Genomic DNA, 19,125 nt, shown 5'->3' with positions numbered 1-19,125 from the left:
CTCCCCCCCAGGCCTCCCTAGCGGAGGTGACAGTATTTCCTACTCTTAGTGGTTCTCTTAGTGGTTACTTATTGGTGCATAAACATCGCATTCAATGCCCCTCATGTTTTGCCATATACTTTGTTTTTGTTAACGTTTTTGGGGGGTAACGGTCGCAATAATGCATGTGGAGAGGGCAAGGATATTGCACATGAAGAAACAGCCAAGAAAAAAGAATTGTTTACAACCTGTCCTGCAGTTCTAGGCTAGAGAGCTTGGTTTCAAAATGAGAAGGTATTTGTCGCTGTAGTTGTGTTAAGACAAGCGAAATATGTCAAGAAAGTACTTATTCCGAGAGGAGGCATATGTCCGAAAGAGAAGAGGCTGCGAATTGTGTCATAAAAAGTATTCTGCTGGTAATCAACGTTAAGTTCCCAGCAATCTGACATCCAAGCAATAGTATTATTGTTCCCCAGGGAACCGGGAACTATCAGTCGTCTACTGTGGTTGTAAGTACGTACATGTTTTTTTTTTATAGAATTATATTTTTAGTTTAACAGTGTAGAGAGTAGGATAGAAAAGTATCATAGCCAAGTTTTGTTAGACTTAAGAGATGTGACATTGGCCTACTTGAATTTTAACAGCAAGTTGTAGCGAAACCGATTTTCAAGATAAGAAATTAGGTAAAACTGAAAACTACTACCGCGGTCTGGTTCCACCAATCACAGATCGGAATGTTTACCGCTTTGTATGTATGCTTCGATTGCTTATTTGTCTTTTGTTTATTATGTTGAGATATTTACAGTATTTTATTTGTGATATTACGCTCATCCCCTACCAGAACCAGAGGGGCGCGGTAGTAGGCTTCAGTTTTATTGAAAATTTATTTAAAGCTTGGTATATCATTCGAAAGAATAACCGAAAATTGCCAGTGTTTTACGTTTTTATGTAAAAAATAAAAGATTGTGAGGGTACTTACCCATACCAAAAATTGTCAGTGTTTTACGTTTTTATGTAGCAAATTGTTTGGGGGTATTATATCAATATCGTCAGTGTTGTAACGTTTTCATGTAGAAAATTAAAAAATTTGTTGGGTATTTTTAAATTATTGTGCAACAATCTATTTTATGTTTTTATGTAGATAATTTAAAAATTTGTTTGGGTAATTTTAAATTAGAAAGGTCATTTTTGTAATTAGGACAGTTATGCAAACAATCTTTTGTTTAATTACAGTTTTAGGTAGGTAGATCTAAGCAGTGTGTTTTTACCCCACCCAAAACCACGCATTCCCATCAGATCAGGTTATCCTTACCGTTAAATATAGTCGACCGACAAAAAAAAAAAAAAACAATAAATTAATTAATGAGCAACCAAAACACCAGAGAAAAAGTCAATTTCTAAGGAAATGCCCATGCGCCACGCATTGGGTATTTCCTTAGAAATTGACTTTTTCTCTGGTGTTTTGGTTGCTCATTAAGAATTTATTGTTATTTTTTTTTTGTCGGTCGACTATATTTAACGGTAAGGATAACCTGATCTGATGGGATGCGTGGTTTTGGGTGGGTAATAAACACACCCAGAACTTTATCCTGCAGTAAGGGGGAGGACATATGGGGAAAGCAGGGTTATGGGTGGGGCAGGGGTGTTCCTAGACATTTTTGGGCCAGGGGGCAGGGGCCCAGTCTTATTTGGGACCCCTCATATTGGGTGGGAGGCGAGCAATTGTAGAATCATTTTGAAGGCACTTGTAGATGCAAATTTCAGAAATTGTATTCTTTAAAACTAGGTGTACATTGAATAATTGAAGATCCACATAATATAGTTAAACATAATGATAAATGGTAAAATGAGGATACAGTAATGTATTCTGATGGTGATATGATGTGGAGGGAGTTAATGAATCGATCAGTATTGCTGGAAGGGACTCCAGTACGTGAAGGGAGGGTAGATCAGAGTGAAGGGAGTTAGAACAGAGTGAATGGAGGTAGAACAAAGTTTGGGGCAGTAGAACGAGTGAAAAGAAGTTAAAGCAGTGAAGGGCCTGATTCATTGAATCATTTGAATTGTATTATCTGTAGCAAATGAGGCCATTATGAGGGCCCTCAGACGACAATTAGGATCCCTATAAGCAGCAATCAATTGCCTTAGATCGGCCCTGCCCTTGCCCCAATCAGCCATACCCACCCTTCTCCAATCCATATAGAAGGTCTATAACAGGCTCTACGATTGGGAGTGTCCCCCTGGAGAGCCATATTCTTTTCCATAACATTTTTTTTACAAAATTGGAAATTGGAGTCCTTTAGTGGGCCCAAACTTTTGAGTCCAAATATAAATGGAGCCCTTGACCATTTTGGGGCCAGTGGATTTAGCTTGACCTGTCATAGCAGCAATGGTTAAATTTTGCATTTTGGTGCTTGGGGGACGATTTCAAACAACTCGTCCCCCTCAGTAATGCTAGTGGGTGGGTACCAGAGGGATTGGTGGGGGGATTTTGGGAGGGCATCTGTTGTTTTGACATATTCCCATGAATGGTCATAAATTATCCCCATATAGTCTATGAGCCAGACCGAATTTGACTAACAACTTAGAGAACGATCCAATCAACTTTTTGCATAGCCTCCTATTTTATCAAAGTAAGCCAAAACAGGGCCTGGACGTTTCATGTCAGTAACCTAGTGCCCAGTTGGTGACCATATTTAAAAATGGCTGCCGTTTTTCAGCTTTATGGGCACGTGTTCAAAAAATTTAGCTAGAAATCTGGATCATACCAAGTAATTTTCATGGATTTACTCACATTTCTCTTCGAATTTAATTCCATAGATACATGTAACTATTGTTTTACTCTGTTCATAAATTAAAGTTTTTAGTTTATAATTAAAGTTTTTTATGGCAAATAATGCACTTTTTACAATTTTTTCCACATTCATCTAAGGAAATTTGCTGTAATTTAGTAGAATGCCATCATATAATGAATTATGTCCATGGAATATCTACAGAGATACACACAGCACCCATATACAATAGAAATTTATATTGTTACTGTCGGAAATTTTCCCTCTGACGTGATGGTTCTGTCCAAAGATGGTGTAGGACTGTTATAGCTTGGCCTTAAGGGTACAATCAACAAACATTTAAGTGAAGGTCCAGCAAGATCAGGGTGGGTTTTTCATTTTATTATAAAACTAAACTATTCAAGTTTAACGAATACATGAACTGAAAGGCTGACTCGTACCAGCTGTGACAACTTACAAATGAAATCAGCTCTGAAACAATTTACACAAATGAAATCACCTCAGAAACAATTTACCACCATAAAGATTCTGTTGAGGTCCTATAATCATTTATACTCGAATGTACAGCTCTATATTAATCGTTAATGTTGGTTTGGTAACGTCAATTCAGGGTAGAATATCGATCATCCATTTTTAAAACCTACTGTGAAACCTTATTTATAAGTAATTTTTGACACTAAACTGACGTAAAATTCATACGTAATTAAAGACGGATCTTAAACAATGAGAGAAAGGATTTTAAAAATTGGGCAGTACTTGTGGAAATCGTGAGGAACAATACATTAAATAATGGAATATTATGACGATAGAGAGAGAGCGCGCAAGCATAGGCCTATCGATAGAGATACTTAAGTCAGTATATTTACTTTGAGAGATTAAGTGATAATATTTTTTCAAATGTTCAAAAGGGAGAGAGAGAGAGAGAGAGAGAGAGAGAGAGAGAGAGAGCACGAGCATAGGCCTATCTATAGAGATACTTAATTCATTATATATATTTACTTTGAGAGATTGAGTGATAATATTTTTTCAAATGTGTTTTAAAAGTGGAGAGAGAGAGAGAGAGAGAGAGAGAGAGAGAGAGAGAGAGAGAGAGAGAGAGGAGCAAAAATCTGCTCATGTGAAAGCTTAGGCCTATTTAAACTACTCAATTTCATTATATTTTCTTTGGGAGATTGAGTGGCAATATATATTAGTTTTAAGTATGTTTTAGAAGTGGAGAGAGAGAGAGAGAGAGAGAGAGAGAGAGAGAGAGAGAGAGAATTATAGTACTGGTGACGGACTTGTGACGGGGGAAAGGCAGAAAAAAATAATAATGAATTAAGTATCTCTATCGATAGGCCTATGCTTGCACGATATGATATGACTGCCAAGATCGTGCTGCACTATGCAAGATAAAATTTGAAGGATCATAATATTCAAGTTAATTCTATAAGAAATTCATACCAAATCTTGATTACATTCGACAGTTGCCGTAGCATTCAAAGACTGTAAAAGACGTGGCATTTTTTTAGATAAAGGGTGGGATCATTCTTGCTCTCTTGATATAGTCTTTACTTTTGAAAATCGGGTTTCATCCACAAATCATTCACGAAAAAAAGCTCTGTTAAGTAGAAATATTTATTACCACAAATAACTCAATATGTATTGCACAGGCAATTAAAGTTTTATATCGTGGGAGATCTTTCAGTCTCGCGGCAAAGAAATGCAGTCGTGGAGGGCTGTACGCTACTATGAACTTTTTTGTAATGGAGCATATAGCCAGAAAATCTTTGAGCTGACATGCTACTTTAATCTTGACTAGATTTATGTTTAAAGACAGTAGCTTTGTAAACAGCAACTAGCACTCGATCCATGTCAACGTCATAGTAATCAAAGTTGTGTGAAATCCGTTACGTTAGCCAGTATCTAGTGACTTGCGCTTTCCCGCTCGAAGTTCTAGTGGCTCCTCTTCACATCATAGAAAACGCTCTTGCGGATTCAACTAGATTTGTTTAACCTACCTTAGCCGTCGCAACATTGAGTGCCATTGACGTCAGCTACTTGATCGCTTTGGAATACAAACATAAGTTTGTAGAAACTAAAATAATTGCATTCACCACTTACGATAATGCAATATATCCCCCCGTTCATGAAGCAAAACGAGCAAATATTGTCGTCGTGATACATAGTACATACTAAAATCAGAATTCACATTCTATCTACCAGATATCTACGTATATGAACGAATCCATCAGAGAAATTCCAATTACTTCGGACATATATCATGTTTTTAATGTATCTGATCGGTTTTTGTTTTGCAGTTTTAACTTATATGATATAATTTGCAGTATATTTTCATATTCCTAGAGTAAATTTAGCGATATTATGTCTCCAGTAAAAACAAATGGGAAATTGAATGAACGAAAAGCTAATGAAACGTATCTTCAGTTTTCTTGTTGAGTGTACTGCCTCAATGCCCTGTGGCCGATTATAAGACTACTACCACGTTAGGTCCTGCCTGTCGTAAAAGGACAGTTGCTTTTTTTGCAGTCTCACTTTTGAGCAAAAGGCTAGGCTATTATGAACTGCAAGGACCGCTACAGGTTCGATATTATATATAATAACAAAAGTATTCAACACCAACAGTTGAAACTGGGGATACGATATAGAAAGAAACACAAACAGAACAAAGGTTTATTTACAAGCTTAGTAACAAAGATAAATGCAGAATGGTTTCTCCTAGTATTACTACAAAAGTTAAAATCTTACAATGCGTGAACTGGGGAACAGTGAGGTAATGAAATACTTGCTGGCCAGGTTTGCAGCTGTCGAAAATCATCCTTGAAGCGATGGCTTCACAAAGGAGAGCTGTAAAACTTTAGACATCTCTTGACTCCGTACTGCAGAAACAATGTCTGTCCTTGATACTCGAAGGGCAGGTTACTCCTCAAAACCAACTTGTAGGACATTTCTCCTCTGAAGGCTTGCTCAATGTTGGGAATACCTCTGTCGTTCTGTCGCTAACTGACGAACTTGACCAATTCCGATCAAACTCTTTCGAGCGCCTTCTTCCTCTCTTATCCTTCGTCTGTTCCTTCTTCTCTTATCTCTCTCTGATGATCTCTGCTGATCTCATCTCTCCTACTTCGTCAGTTGTATATATACGGCGATCTGGGGGCGGGGCCTACCAGCGAACGTCACAAACTCCTGAGACGACAGGAACATTTTAGAAGGATCTCGACAAAATGTTGCATCATAAATCACGGCGTTCCTACCGACACGTCGGCTCCTGTTGAGTTCCATAACCCACCTGACGATTCTAGAACAATCATGAGAACAGGCGCTCCAACACGTGTGCGAATGCCTCTTTGCTGCAGACCTACTTGAAGAAAATGCATTTTCATTTCCTTTAATATATAATTCCTTGCTATAGAGCGATTACCATGACATAGGCCCACCGCCAATAATTTGGAAACTGCTGCCTTTGCAGTCTTACTTTTTAGTAAAAGGCTAGACCACCGCCAATAACTGTGGAAACTGCTGCCTAGCAGGTGGACTTTTTAGTCAAAGGCAATGCCCACCACCAATAACTGTTGTTGATGATAGCAAGGGTATGCGGAAATTGTAAAGCCCCTTTGCCAAACAATAAACCATGCATGATGTTTTTAAGGGACATCAGGCAGCCGAACCCTTACTGTAGGGATAATGGTGAGAAGAAGAAGAAGAAGAGATGTACTGCTGTCGTTTTAGTTCTTATCTTTTATGATAGTATGTCAGTTTGTAATTGTAAGTTTGCAAATAAAATTGCAAAGTAACATTAGAAAAGACTTATACAATCCAAAAAGTTACTGCATCTTCAATCTCAATAGATTTATGCAAATATGTTTAAAAAAAATATGCTCAGAATATGTTACTGATTTTAGTCTTTATCTGTTTTGATACTGCGTGAGCTCTATGTAATTATAATTTTACAAAATAACAAAATTATTTATTAGAAAAAAAAAACATGTACAACTTGGTAAAATTTATGATTGTCTTGTAAAAGAGGCCCTTGCAAGGGCTGTAAGTAGTCATGTGTTTTAAAAAGGCCTCGCAAAGGGTTGTAAATAATCATTTAATATAAGTGACTTACCAAGTAATTACATAGGTATTGTTTCATTTATTCACAGCAGTTTAGATTCAAATTTTGTAATAGTGCACCGATATTGGTGTAGTAGACTTGACAGACAATGCTTACATATTTCCCTTTCTGCAACTCCTGGTGATGATAACATCTGGTGTCAGCAGCAGTTATTAATTTTTAGCCGGTTTTTACCGGTCTTTGGTATCCAAACAGGAAAATTGGGTAGCTTCAGCCAAAAGCTTCAGGATGAGTTAGTTAATAATAAAGTTCTGGTTTTAAGTTTTTCACCTCTTTTCCTTAATAGCAAAAATGCAGTCTATTGCTTGCCACTGCAGCAAACATGCAGTCAATTTAAAATATTTATCACATCTTTCCTTTCCAGAATTGTTTAGTGAAAGGGGTGATAGTGTAGCAGGAGAGAATTTTAGCTATGGTGGGCTATTGGAGGAAGGTCTAGCCAAGATCCCAGTAAAGCAGAACATGTAGGATATAAAATCCCACCATCCGAAGTGAGATCATACAAGAAAAGAGTTAAAAAACAATTTTTTTTTATAATTTTTTTTTTTTGAAAAAGTACAAGGGGCCCACCAGAGAGCATATTATTATCCCTGTGAAGGGCTGTTCATAAAACCAAAGGGAACAATGTAAGTTGCTTTAGCATACCTACGCTGAGCTAGGATCGACAGATAGCTACAAGCTAGCCTGACAACATAGTACATCTGGCACCAATTCTAGTTCACTGGCGCAAAACTATAAGTTATTAATCCTGTCTAGTCATATGCTTGACTCAAGATTAAGTAATGGCTTTATCATACAGGTAACTGAGCATGCCGCAAGAGCGCCCGAGTTTCCATTGGTGCCGAGCACACCAAGTGGTTACCTAGCAAGGGCCAAGTGGCTACCTAGCGAGCTCCCAGTGGCTACAGAGCCAGCCCCTAGTGGCTGTCAAGTGCCCAGTAGCAGCTGAGCCTTAGCAGCCAATGGGAGCTGAGGGCTACATGCAGATTTAGCTACACAGGTGCCATCTTCAGATTGAATTGTTTCCTGTGATATGTGGGTGCCAATCGTCAGATAACATATGGGGCCACTTTCTTGTGTTTTTCTCTCCTGCTATTAGCCCCTTCTTTTTATCCACTAGCTTCTGAGCCTGGCTCCCTTGCTTCACCTTCCCGTACCATTGCCAATTTGTGTTGTGGTTAGCCCTTGTGTACTAGTAGTGTTGTGCAGTGGAGGAGGTGGTTATTTGTCCCTCAATTCTCCTAGGCAGAAGGTCCTGTCAGACTCCCCAGCAACCTGGGAGGAGGCAAACTGGAAGTCCAAGGGAGGTTAGGGGTTACACATAAGTAGTCACCCTCTCAGTCGAACCTGTGGCCAGTCCCAGTATCGACAGGCATGTAGTGGAGTTACCCCGTTAGTCGAACCTGTTTTTTTTGTTTTTTCAGGTTTCGATGGATAACCATTGAAAACTTAGTTCATATACTGCGCTTTCCCACACTTCCTATGTTATAGATCCCAGTGTGAACAAGTCCAGGATTCCAGTGTCAGCAAATGGGGATCTTTTGGGGTTTTAGTGTGAATAGTTATGGATCCTAGTGTAAACTAGTAGTACTGCTGGCATTTTATTTTATTTATCTTGGGTTTGTTGAAAAGGAATGTCTCTCAGTTTTGGTGCATTAGTAGCCCAGCTCTGAGTGTCCAAGTTCTGAGCTCCCATGTTCCAAGCTCCCCAAGACCAGTTGACAACCACTGGTAAGGTGTCCAAGTGGAGTTGGAACTTGTAGTGGATCCTGAGCACCCACTTGAGAACCAAAAGTCTGTGGCAACTGAAAACACAGTAGTATCCAAGCACCCAGTGGCTCCTAAGTGCCCAGTGGGAGCAGAGCACTCATTGGCGCACGGCACCCAGTGCATTCCAAGTGCCCATAGTGGTAACTGAGCATCCAATAGGATCCGAAACACCTAGTGGCATCCAAGGGCCCAGGGGGTTTAAAAGCACCCAGTGGCTTCTAAACACAGTTTTGTTCATGCAACCTACCTGACAGATATATATATAGCTGTATTCTCCGAAGTCCGACAGAATTTCAAAACTCGCGGCACACGCAGTGGGCGGCCAGGTGGTAGTACCCATTCCCAGCCGATGGGAGGCGGATATCAGGAACCATTCCCATTTTCTATTCATATTTTTTCTGTCGCCGGTCGGTAAACAACTGTTTACAGACCTCCGCCTAGGATTTTTTTGGATTGACTCGTTCTATGTATCTGAATTGACTTTTGGTTATTGATTCTGGATTGTTGGATTGGCATACGCGATAGTGGACTGTTTTTTTATTTTGGATTGGCTTTTCTGTGAACGTGATGGTCTGGATCAAGTTCAGTGAGTTTCAGAGTATGTGAATGAAGAGTGATTGCAAGGTGAGGCTACCTAAATCATCGGTTAGATCCCCACACAGTATGTATGGGGTGTAGGGGGCATGTGTGTTTTATTGGATGATCGTGATCGTGCAATGAATGCGAAGGTTTGACCGATGATGGATGGAAAGGTAGATTCTTATCGGCGTAAATTGGGAATGCGATAGGATCAGGAGGGCTTCCTCCAAGAGCGTTCTTCGAAAGGTAAGGGAAGTAACATTTCACCTGTATTAACACCAGTAGAATTTGCTTCACCTAATCTGTGTTGTTGCCTCGGCGGGCCCTGATTCTGTGTCTTGGAGAAGGTAATGCCCTTTCTCTGATTCTAGAGTCGTTACGCACTCTAGAATCTAAAGTGTTGGCCTTGGAAACCTGCTCAATTAAAGTGTGTGATCGTGCCCCTAGTGTTTGTGAGGGGGCGTCAGATCGGCCCCATAATGCCTCTAGGCCTAGACCTCTATCGGACTCCCAGGACTCAGGGAGTGGGTATGTCGAAAGCCGCAAGAGGGTTACGGGGGCTCCCCACCGATCTGGCGTCCCTTCGGCCAGGACTGTTGTTAGTTTCCCAGGCTGCCAAGAAGCGTGCCCAGGCTCGCATCCTTAATGGACTGTTTTTCGTCCTCCAAGGCGCCCTCCCCGCGCAAGGGGTGGAGCGCTCGGAGAGACTCGCGTCCTTTGAAAAGGACTTTTCCGAGTGAGGACGCTTCGCGTCCTCTCTCTCCGTTATCGTTCAGTCTTCACCTGCGTCGTATGACGCGTTTCCTCCGCAGAAGAGAGGTAGGATGTCATCTGAGGATGACGCTGAGAAGCGCTTCTTTCGCGCTTCGGAGAGGCAGGTAGCTGTACCTGTGAGAAGGAAGGAGGCGTCCCCTCGCCCCTCGTCTTCTCGCAGGTTCAGCCCTTCACCTCCTCTAGTTTCTTCACCAACGAAGAATATTCTTGTGTCTCTTCAAGACCAATTGTCAGCTTTAATGGCTCAGAAGACTCGCCCAGCAGCAGTCAAGCCTAAGCATAGGAAGGACGTCAGGCTGCCTGTCAAGAGGACGAAGCAGTCCCCTTCTCCGTCTCCTCGTTCGTCTCTGTCTCCGCTTGCTTCTCCGTCGGAGCTTCCTCGATCTCGTTCTACTTGTAGGAAGTCTCGTGGACAGGACGCTTTTCTTCCCTCTCGACGTCCTGATCAGGCCGCGCATCAGGACGCCTTTGAGGACGCTCGGCAGGACGCTTGGAGGACGCTTTTGAGGACGCTCGGCAGGACGCTTTTGAGGACGCTCGTCGGGACATTTTGATAGACGCTTTGCCTTTTGAGAAGGCTTTCAAGAGCGCCCAGAAGGACGCTTTGAAAGCAAAAGCTAGACGCTTTAGCGGGAAGCGTAAGGACGCTTCTCTAGAGCGAGTTAGAGTAGCCTCTCTTGACGCTCAGCGCTGTCAAGACGCTCTTCGTTCTTCAAGCGCTAAGGATCCACAGAAGGTCGGTCGCATTGAAGAAGCTGCTACACCTAAACCTCGAAGGTCATTGTTGAAGGCTAGACCCGTTTGGGCGCACGCCCTCCTCCAGAGGAGCAGTCTCTTTGCCTCTTAGGGAGGAAGGAGAGCTTAGTAGTCCGGCGGACTCAGTTGAGGAGGAGCAGCCTTCGTTTCGTCTGTGTACGGATTATAAAGTGCTGGTACGACTGCTACGCTCGTCTTTTGGAGACAAGTTCCAGCCTGCAGCTCCCAGGTCTCCACCCTCTCAGTTTTCGTCATCAAAGTCTTGCAAGGTCCCGGAGTTTGTGGAAATGAAAACTTCGTTGTCCACCAGAGGGCCCTTTAAGAAGTTGCAAGATTGGATGGAACGTCGGAAGGATCAGGGCAAGTCGACTTTCGCCCTTCCTCCTTCAAGACTCAGTGGGAAAGGTGGCATCTGGTATGAGACCAAAGGAGAAGTAGTGGAGTTAAGATCCCTTCGTCATCCCAAGGGGTACTTTGCTAGTCTGGTCTATGCTCAGAAGAGGGTCCCTTTTGTCGACTGCTAAGATTTCATGGACGCCTACGGAGATTGATCATCACATGAAAGGACTGTTAAGGACTCTCGAAGTCTTTAACTTTCTAGACTGGTGCTTGGGAGTCCTAGATCTTCAATCTAGGAGTCCTGACTCGTTAAGTCTGGGGAGCTGTCCAGTGTGTTATCCTGCATGGACAAGGCCGTCAGGGATGGTTTCGGAAGAGTTAGTGTCTCACTTCAGCACTGCTTTTCTTAAGAAGAGAGCGCTGTTCTGCAACTTTACGGCTAGATCAGTTTCTACAACACAGAAAGTGGAGCTTCTCTTTGTGCCTCTTTCGAACCATCTCTTCCCTCAGACTATGGTGAAGGACCTGGCAGTTAGCTTACAGGAGAAGGCTACCCAGGACCTCTTGCCCAGTCTTCAAGACGTCCCGCAGTCCCTACTACGTCTTCTTTTGGATGACCACCTAGGAAGGTTAAACCCTTTCGTGGGGCTCCTCCTCGAGAGCTGCTCCTCGAGGGAGAGGGCTTTCAAGAGGAAGAGCTTCTTTCAAGCCAAAATCTTCTAAGTGAAAATCAAGTCCTTCAGATGCCTGTCGGAGCCAGGCTGAAGTTCTTTGCGGGGGCGTGGAGAGAGAGAGATACAGATGCTTGTCCCTTAAGATAGTGGAACAGGGGTACAAGATCCCCTTTTTATGGACCCTCCTCCTCTATCCACAATTCCCAGAGATCTTTCCCCGTCATATCAAGGGGAGAAACGTCAGATTCTTTTCGATCTTTTAGACAACTGATCGAGAAAAGAGCGGTGGAACAGGTCTTAGACCTGGGGTCACCAGGATATTACAACAGGCTTTTCCTGGTACCAAAGCAGTCGTCGGGGTGGCGTCCAGTCTTGGACGTGAGCAGGCTGAATCTTTTCATAGAAAAGAAAAAATTCAGATGGAAACGCCTCGGTCCGGTTCTAGGAGCCTTGAGACCGGGCGACTGGATGGTGTCCTTGGACCTACAGGACGCATACTTTTCAAGTTCCAGTCCACCCTCTTTCAAGAAAGTTTCTGAGGTTTGTGTTTAAAAAGACAAAGTTTGGCAATTCCGAGCCCTTTGTTTCGGCTTAAGCACGGCTCCGATGGTATTTACCATGCTCATGAAGAACGTAGCGAGATGGTTACATTCTGCAGGGATAAGAGTATCCCTGTATCTCGACGATTGGCTTGTCAGAGCATCGTCAGAAGAGAGGTGTCTGAAGGACCTTCACTTCACGTTAGCCTTGGCGAGGTCCCTGGGACTTCTGGTCAACCTCGAAAAGTCGCATCTGACCCCAACACAGTCCATCGTGTATCTGGGGATTCAGATGGATTCAGTGGCTTTTCGGCGTTTTCCGTCCCAGGAACACAGCTGCAAGGCTTAGAGAGAGTTTCGGCCTTCCTGGGAAGGAAAGGAACTTGCTCCGGCGAGGGAGTGGATGAGTCTGCTGGTGACCATTTCCTCTGCTGAAAAGTTTGTTTCCCTGGGAAGACTCACCTCAGGCCTCTCCAGTTTTTCTGGCAGAAGAATGAAGAGTCAAAGAGGATCTGGATGCGACCTTTATGATCACCGAATCGGTGAAAAACCATCTAAGATGGTGGTTAGATCCTCGGAAGTTTCGAGAGGGTTTGTCCCTAAAGCTTCTGAGCCCCGACTTAGTGGGGAACAACTGGAGGGGAAGAAGTCTCAGCGCCTGGAGGGGGGAACAGGTGTCCTGGCACATCAATGTGAAGGAACTAGCAGCGGTTTTTCCTGGCGCTACAGTTCTTCCAGCAAAAGGTTGCAGAAAAAAAAAAAGTTGTCCAAGTCAACTCGGACAACACCACGGCCCTTGCGTACCTAAAGAATCAGGGAGGTACACACTCCCGTCCTCTATTTTACTTAGCGAGGGAGATTCTGCTGTGGGCAGATGCAAGGCGAATCAGGATCCTGACGAGATTTATCGCGGAGGAGTCCAGAACGTCAGAGCAGACCTTCTCAGCCGACAGGATCAGATCCTGCCGACGGATGGAATGGACTCTGCACCAAGACGTCTGTCGGGAACTATGGAAACTGTGGGGACGTCCTTTAGTCGACCTATTTGCGACGTCGAGGACGAAGAGGTTGCCTCTTTATTGCTCCCCTGTGTGAGGTCCGGGAGCAGTCGCTATAGACGCTCTGCTCTGGAACTGGACGAACCTGGACCTGTATGCCTTCCCGCATTCAAGATCATGGGGAAGTCATAAGGAAGTTCGCGGCATCGGATGGGGACGAGGTTGACCTTGGTCGCCCCGATGTGGCCCGCAAAAGAATGGTTCACGGAGGTAATTTGTCCTTACCTCATAGACTTTCCGAGGACGTTTGCCTGGAGGAAAAGATCTACTCAGACAGCCCCATTCGCAAGATATCACCGAAACCTCTCCGCTCTGGGTCTGACTGCGTTCAGACTATCGAAAAGTTGGCCAGAGCGAGAGGTTTTTCTAAAGCAGCTGCGAAAGCGATCGCCAACGCAAGGAGGGCTTCATCGAGAGCTGTTTACCAGTCGAAGTGGGTCTTCCTTCAGGGCATGGTGTAGAAAGGAGGGAATTTCCTCTTCCACTACCTCTGTGAGCCAGATAGCCGATTTCCTGCTATTCCTAAGGAATGTGCAGAAGCTGGTCAGTCCTGACCATCAAGGGATATAAAGTATGCTGTCAGCAGTCTTCCGACACAGAGGCCTAGACCTTACTGACAACAGAGATCTTCACGATCTCTTGAGATCGTTTGAGACAACCAAGATACCTCAGGCGAGGCCTCCTTCTTGGAACTTAGATTTAGTTCTAAGACTGTTGATGTCGAGTCCTTTCGAGCCTCTCCATGCAGCGTCTCTTAGGAACTTGATGAAGAAGGCTCTTTTCCTAACTGCTCTGGCGACGGCGAAGAGAGTTAGCGAAATTCAAGCCATTAGTAAACAGGTGGGCTTCAAAAGGTGACAATGCTGTCTGCTCTTTGAGTCCCACTTTCTTAGCGAAAAATGAAAACCCGTCTAACCTTGGACCCAGGATGCTTCGAAATTAAGGGTATGACAAGCCTTGTGGCCAAGAACCTCCTGAGAGAGCCCTGTGCCCTGTCAGGGCTCTAAAGTTTTATGTTCGCAAGACAAGGAGGTACGAGGTCCCTCAGATAATCTGTGGTGTTTCGGTAAAAAGACCCGATATACCATTATCCAAGAATGCTTTGACTTTCTTTCTGAGAGACGTGATAAAAGAGGCTCATTCGTCTTACCAGAAAACCGATTTGAGCCTCTTGCGAGTGAAAGCTCACGAGGTCAGAGCTGTCGCAACCTCGCTTGCCTTCCAAAGGAACATGTCGATCAAGGACATCCTTGACGCCACCTTTTGGAGGAGCAATTCGTATTCGCCTCACACTACTTAAGAGATGTGAGAACGATATACGAGGACTGTTGTTCTTCTTGGGCCATACGTTTCTGCAGACACAGTCTTGGGGGCTGAAGGTAGCTCTCTCCCTATCCCTTAGTTAGGTTTAGGTTAGTTTTTAGTTGTTGTGTTTTTGGTTGTGGTGAGTCTTTGTGTGACGACCTCCCATCTCTTAGTTTAGTTGTTAGGGGGTCTTGGATAGTTGGTCAGGTGGTGGTCAGTTGCTTCGTTGCCCTCATATGTTATGGCTCGATGGTCTTGTCACGTTGAGGTCAACGTCCCCGTTGACAGAGCATCCAGAGCGCACCAGCACTACAGGTCTCCACCTGGCTGGCAACTCTGATTAAGCACAAGCAGGCTTAAGTTGACAGTAATCACAGAGTCTACTTTGCTAACAGGTGAGGAACCAAGGTGTACATCATCTACTTAATTTAAGTTTCCTACAAATCCTATTCTGTCTCTTCCCACCATCCGAAGGTGGGATTCAGCTATATATATATCTGTCAGGTAAGTTGCATGAACAAAATGTTATTGTTATAATACAATTAAGTTTGTTCTACTTACCTGGCAGTATATATAATTAAGTGCCCACCCACCTCCCCTCAGGAGACAGTGGCACTGAGAAAAAATATGATAGAAAATAAATGGGAATGGTTCCTGATATCCGCCTCCCAGCGGCGGGAATGGGTACTACCACCTGGCCGCCCACTGCGTGTGCCGCAAGTTTTGAAATTCTGTCGGACTTCGGAGAATACGCTATATATATATCTGCCAGGTAAGTATGAACAAAACTTAATTGTATTATAACAATAACATGTTTTCCAATTATCTGGTGATTGCTGAGTGCCCAGTAGACTCCGAGCACCCGGTGGGATCAATCACCCAGTTTGGATCCAGACTCGCTCTCGGGAGCACAGGACCTTTCACTTCATTTGGTATAATATTCTGCCACTGTGAAAGAAACCTTTGATTAGGGACCAAATCCCAAAAGGAGATCAACCCGATTTATATCCTTCATTTTCTTCCAAGAGAAAGACTGAGCAAGAGCAACCTGCTTCTGCTTATGCTTCTCTTTAACAAAAGTTTTTGTTTTGTTTTGTTTTGTTTTATTACCCAAACATTGTTAACCCTAGCAGGTTCTACATCACCTGGATAGTTTTTCATGATGCAACAACTGACAGAGTCCTTGAGACTATCTAGGTGGCACCTATACTCTCCTTTTCCTGTATAAAGGCTCCATCTGTATTAATATTGGTTATCAGAGAAACGAGATCTGGGCAAAGCTGTATTTTGTTTTTCCCTCTCTTCTTCCAAGAGATGTCTGTGGTATGCAGAATCTTATTCCTCAAAATCATGTTCTTGGCCACAGAGTTGGACCATTTAGTAAAAGTTTGTTTCAAAGTATTCAAGTTACATATATATTCAGCACCCTTGGTTGGACGGTGGGAGCAGTTACAAAGAAATTGAGGGACGGCTTCACTTCAAGATAATTTTTCGGCAGATTGGCTTGGAATACGTACTCTCTTATGCCAATATGGCGGTAAGAGACAGGTCACAAGTATTAGTGGCTACATTTTCGTCAGGTATTCTTAAGAAGAGGGAAGACTTCTTGGGGACTGGGGATTTTCTCTCAATTCTCATTTTGTTGAATGTTTCTCTACATTTTCCTAATGCCTTTGACCTTGAGTGATCTCATAGACTGTGGTAACCATTCAGCCACAGGGCCACAACTCTAATGTTTTTATGTAAAGAAAGGGTCTACCCCCATATCTTCATCTTAGTGCTGTTTCGGTGGGCAGAGTAATCCTTCTCCCTACAAATGTAGCAAGGATGTGGAGCTCAGTCCTCTACCTTCATTTAGTTTCTGTGTAAGTCCAGAGCACGCTTCTTCAGAACAACATTTGTTCTCTCCTAAGCATCTTTCTACTGTCAAGAGGTGCTCTTGACAGTAGAGCCCATCTCTAAGCACCCACTGCTAGTACTGAGTGCCTGACACCAGCCTCTACTCACTGGTGCCGGAACAGGGGAACCATGCGGCATTGAGCAATTGGATGTGTCTCCTTTACCTATGTTGTCCACTACGTCTCATGACTTTTCCTTGGATCCTGTTCAATGATGTTTAGATGAGACTATGGGCTGCACAAGAGGAGTTCTTAGTTACTCAGGACTCTCCCTGACTTGGCTCCTTCAGCAATCTAGCTTACTAAGATATTTCTGGTAGTGTTCCCATCCTTTTTCACTGAGGAGCAACCCTGGTCTCTCCTGCTTCTGCTTATCTGAGGAACCAGCAGATGGCATCTTCCAAACTTCCCAAGTGGTATTGTCCCGCCTCCTTTAGAAAAGCCTTAATGGGATCTAGATGTGTGACTCTCAGACAAGAGATAGCTAGATAAGGTGGCCTTTTGCATTTCTCCCTCTTGTTTTGGTCAGCATGAGATATAATTCTTATGTTACTGAGGAGGCTCCTTCCCTTTGGGTAGCTGCCCCCTTCCAGGGGAACTTTTCTAGCTAGTTTGACTCATTGAGATGCTCAGCCTTTTCCTCAGCTAGAGTTGTTTTCAGCCATGGGAAATAGACCACTTTGAGTAGAATACCTTCAGGACTTTCGAAGTCCTCAGTTTTTTTTAGATTGGACAGTTGGGGTGCTGGCCAAGAAAAAAATAGAGGATTATGTAGATCTGTCGGAAGAACTGGCTGCAGATTGGTTAGGGATCCTCTCTTGTGCTAATAAAGCCATTAGAGGTGACTCTATGGAACTGACCTCATTGTTTGCAATTGGAGTACTTGAGAGGGAGCTTAGGTGTTCATTCACCTCAAAGGGTATGACCGTCTTCAGATGTTTGCACTTCTGTTTTTCACCTCTATACTGCAACCACCCGTTCCTGCAAGCACTTCTGTTTTCACTTCTAGACTGCAACCACCCATTCCTGCAAGCTACTGCTCAAGAGAGAGTGTTGGAACTTAAGAAAAAATCCATGCAGGATTTGTTGGTGCAGTTGGCCAAGCCCCCTAAGGATTCATCGACCTTCTAGAGCAAGTCAGCATCTTCCTTGCAACAACACGCCTTTTAGTGTGTTTTAGATATCTGCATTCATAAGTTTTACTATTATTTTGTTAGGACGTAAAGTATATTCTTAGATTGTTTTTTTTTTTATTTTTGTTTCTTTCTTCATATCCGTTGTCTTTGGTTTAACCAATGTTTCTCTCATAATAATGTAGTTGGTTTCTTCGTTTTGGGTGGTGTTCTTTCCAAAGGTTTTTTTTTATCTTTAATTTCCAGCCCACCACAACTCTCCTCTGTTACTTCTATTTTGCATCTTCCTGTGTTCATATTTGTATTAAACACCTCAGAGGCGTGGTCGGCTTGGTGTGAACCTGCCACCTCGCAGCCACGAGTTCAATTCTCAGGCATTCCATTGATGCGTCAGAGATGTGTATTTCTGGTGATTGAAGTTCACTCTCGACGTGGTTCAGAAGTCATGTGAAGCCGTTGATCCCATTGCTGAATAATCACTGGTTGTATGCAACATGACATACTGTACAAACAATCATGATGACATTGATAAAGGGAAAAAAAAGCAATTTGTGGATGGTTCACATAGAAAAATACAGTGAATAAGGGCAAATTTTCTGCGAATAATGGGGTTATATGTTCCAGAGAGAAATCCGGGAATATGTGATTCCACAAATCTGGAGTCCACGATACGAATGTTCACTGTATTTATAATACATTTTGTAAAAAGGAGGAATTTAACAGATTCATCATATTTAACTTCCCCATGGAGACAGAGTCCGAGCGACAACCTGAAGAAAGTTGAGAAATCTTTTCTGGGATGGTGTAATACTAAGATGCTTACTTAAGCATGTCAATGTTCGTTCTGTGGGTATGTGAGTTCGTGAGGGCTTGTTCAAGGTGCCTTTGAAAAACTGGCTGTGACCAGTTAATTGGGGTGTTGACGAAGAGAGAGAATTCGTCTTAATGTGTACGAGCTATGGTCCGTCGATAACGGCGAATTTTAGGCAGAACGGAGGAGACAGCTGCCTTGGGGAGAAAGAGAGCCTGGATGGCTCTATAATGTATTTTTGTTTAAGTGATTTTCCAAGCTGTAATGGTGTTTATCATGCTTTAGCCAAGGGATGGCTTGTTGTCTGTTTGACATTTTGTAAAGATGTTCTATTATCATTTTAATCTTTTGACTTTGTCTTTACAATTGTGTGCGTGCTCACAAGTGTGTTCTCCTGTCTTTTAAACAGGCGGTTCTAGTGAGGGGACCGAGTGTCCTAGTGAGGGGTACTTTCATCCAAGGGGAATTATAATTGAGTCGAGCCTTTGCCTGGTTTAGGATCATTGGTAGAGAGAACTAGACATTAAACAATATTTTGGGCTATATATATATATATATATATTATATATATATATATATATATATATATATATGTATG

General features: G+C 43.1%; 1 protein-coding gene across 5 annotated transcripts in view; it reads left to right on the top strand.

Moving 5' to 3' along the window:
- LOC135221949 (uncharacterized) overlaps positions 1-19,125 on the top strand; it is a 677,814-nt gene that overhangs the window by 253,526 nt on the left and 405,163 nt on the right. The window contains exon 1 of one of the 5 annotated variants that reach the window (XM_064259993.1): positions 274-492. The exons of 2 other annotated variants lie outside the window; for them this stretch is intronic. The gene's annotated coding sequence lies outside the window, so the exon portion shown is untranslated. Of the gene's footprint in view, positions 1-273; positions 493-19,125 lie in introns of those variants that run through there. 2 more of the 5 variants (XM_064259990.1, XM_064259989.1) reach the window with 2 other exon arrangements.

Source organism: Macrobrachium nipponense, chromosome 3, assembly GCF_015104395.2.
Source record: "Macrobrachium nipponense isolate FS-2020 chromosome 3, ASM1510439v2, whole genome shotgun sequence".
In the NCBI taxonomy this organism is placed as follows: Eukaryota; Metazoa; Arthropoda; class Malacostraca; order Decapoda; family Palaemonidae; genus Macrobrachium; species Macrobrachium nipponense.
The sequence above is the reverse complement of the archived record's forward strand: the minus strand, read 5'-3'. Positions and strand labels throughout refer to the sequence as shown.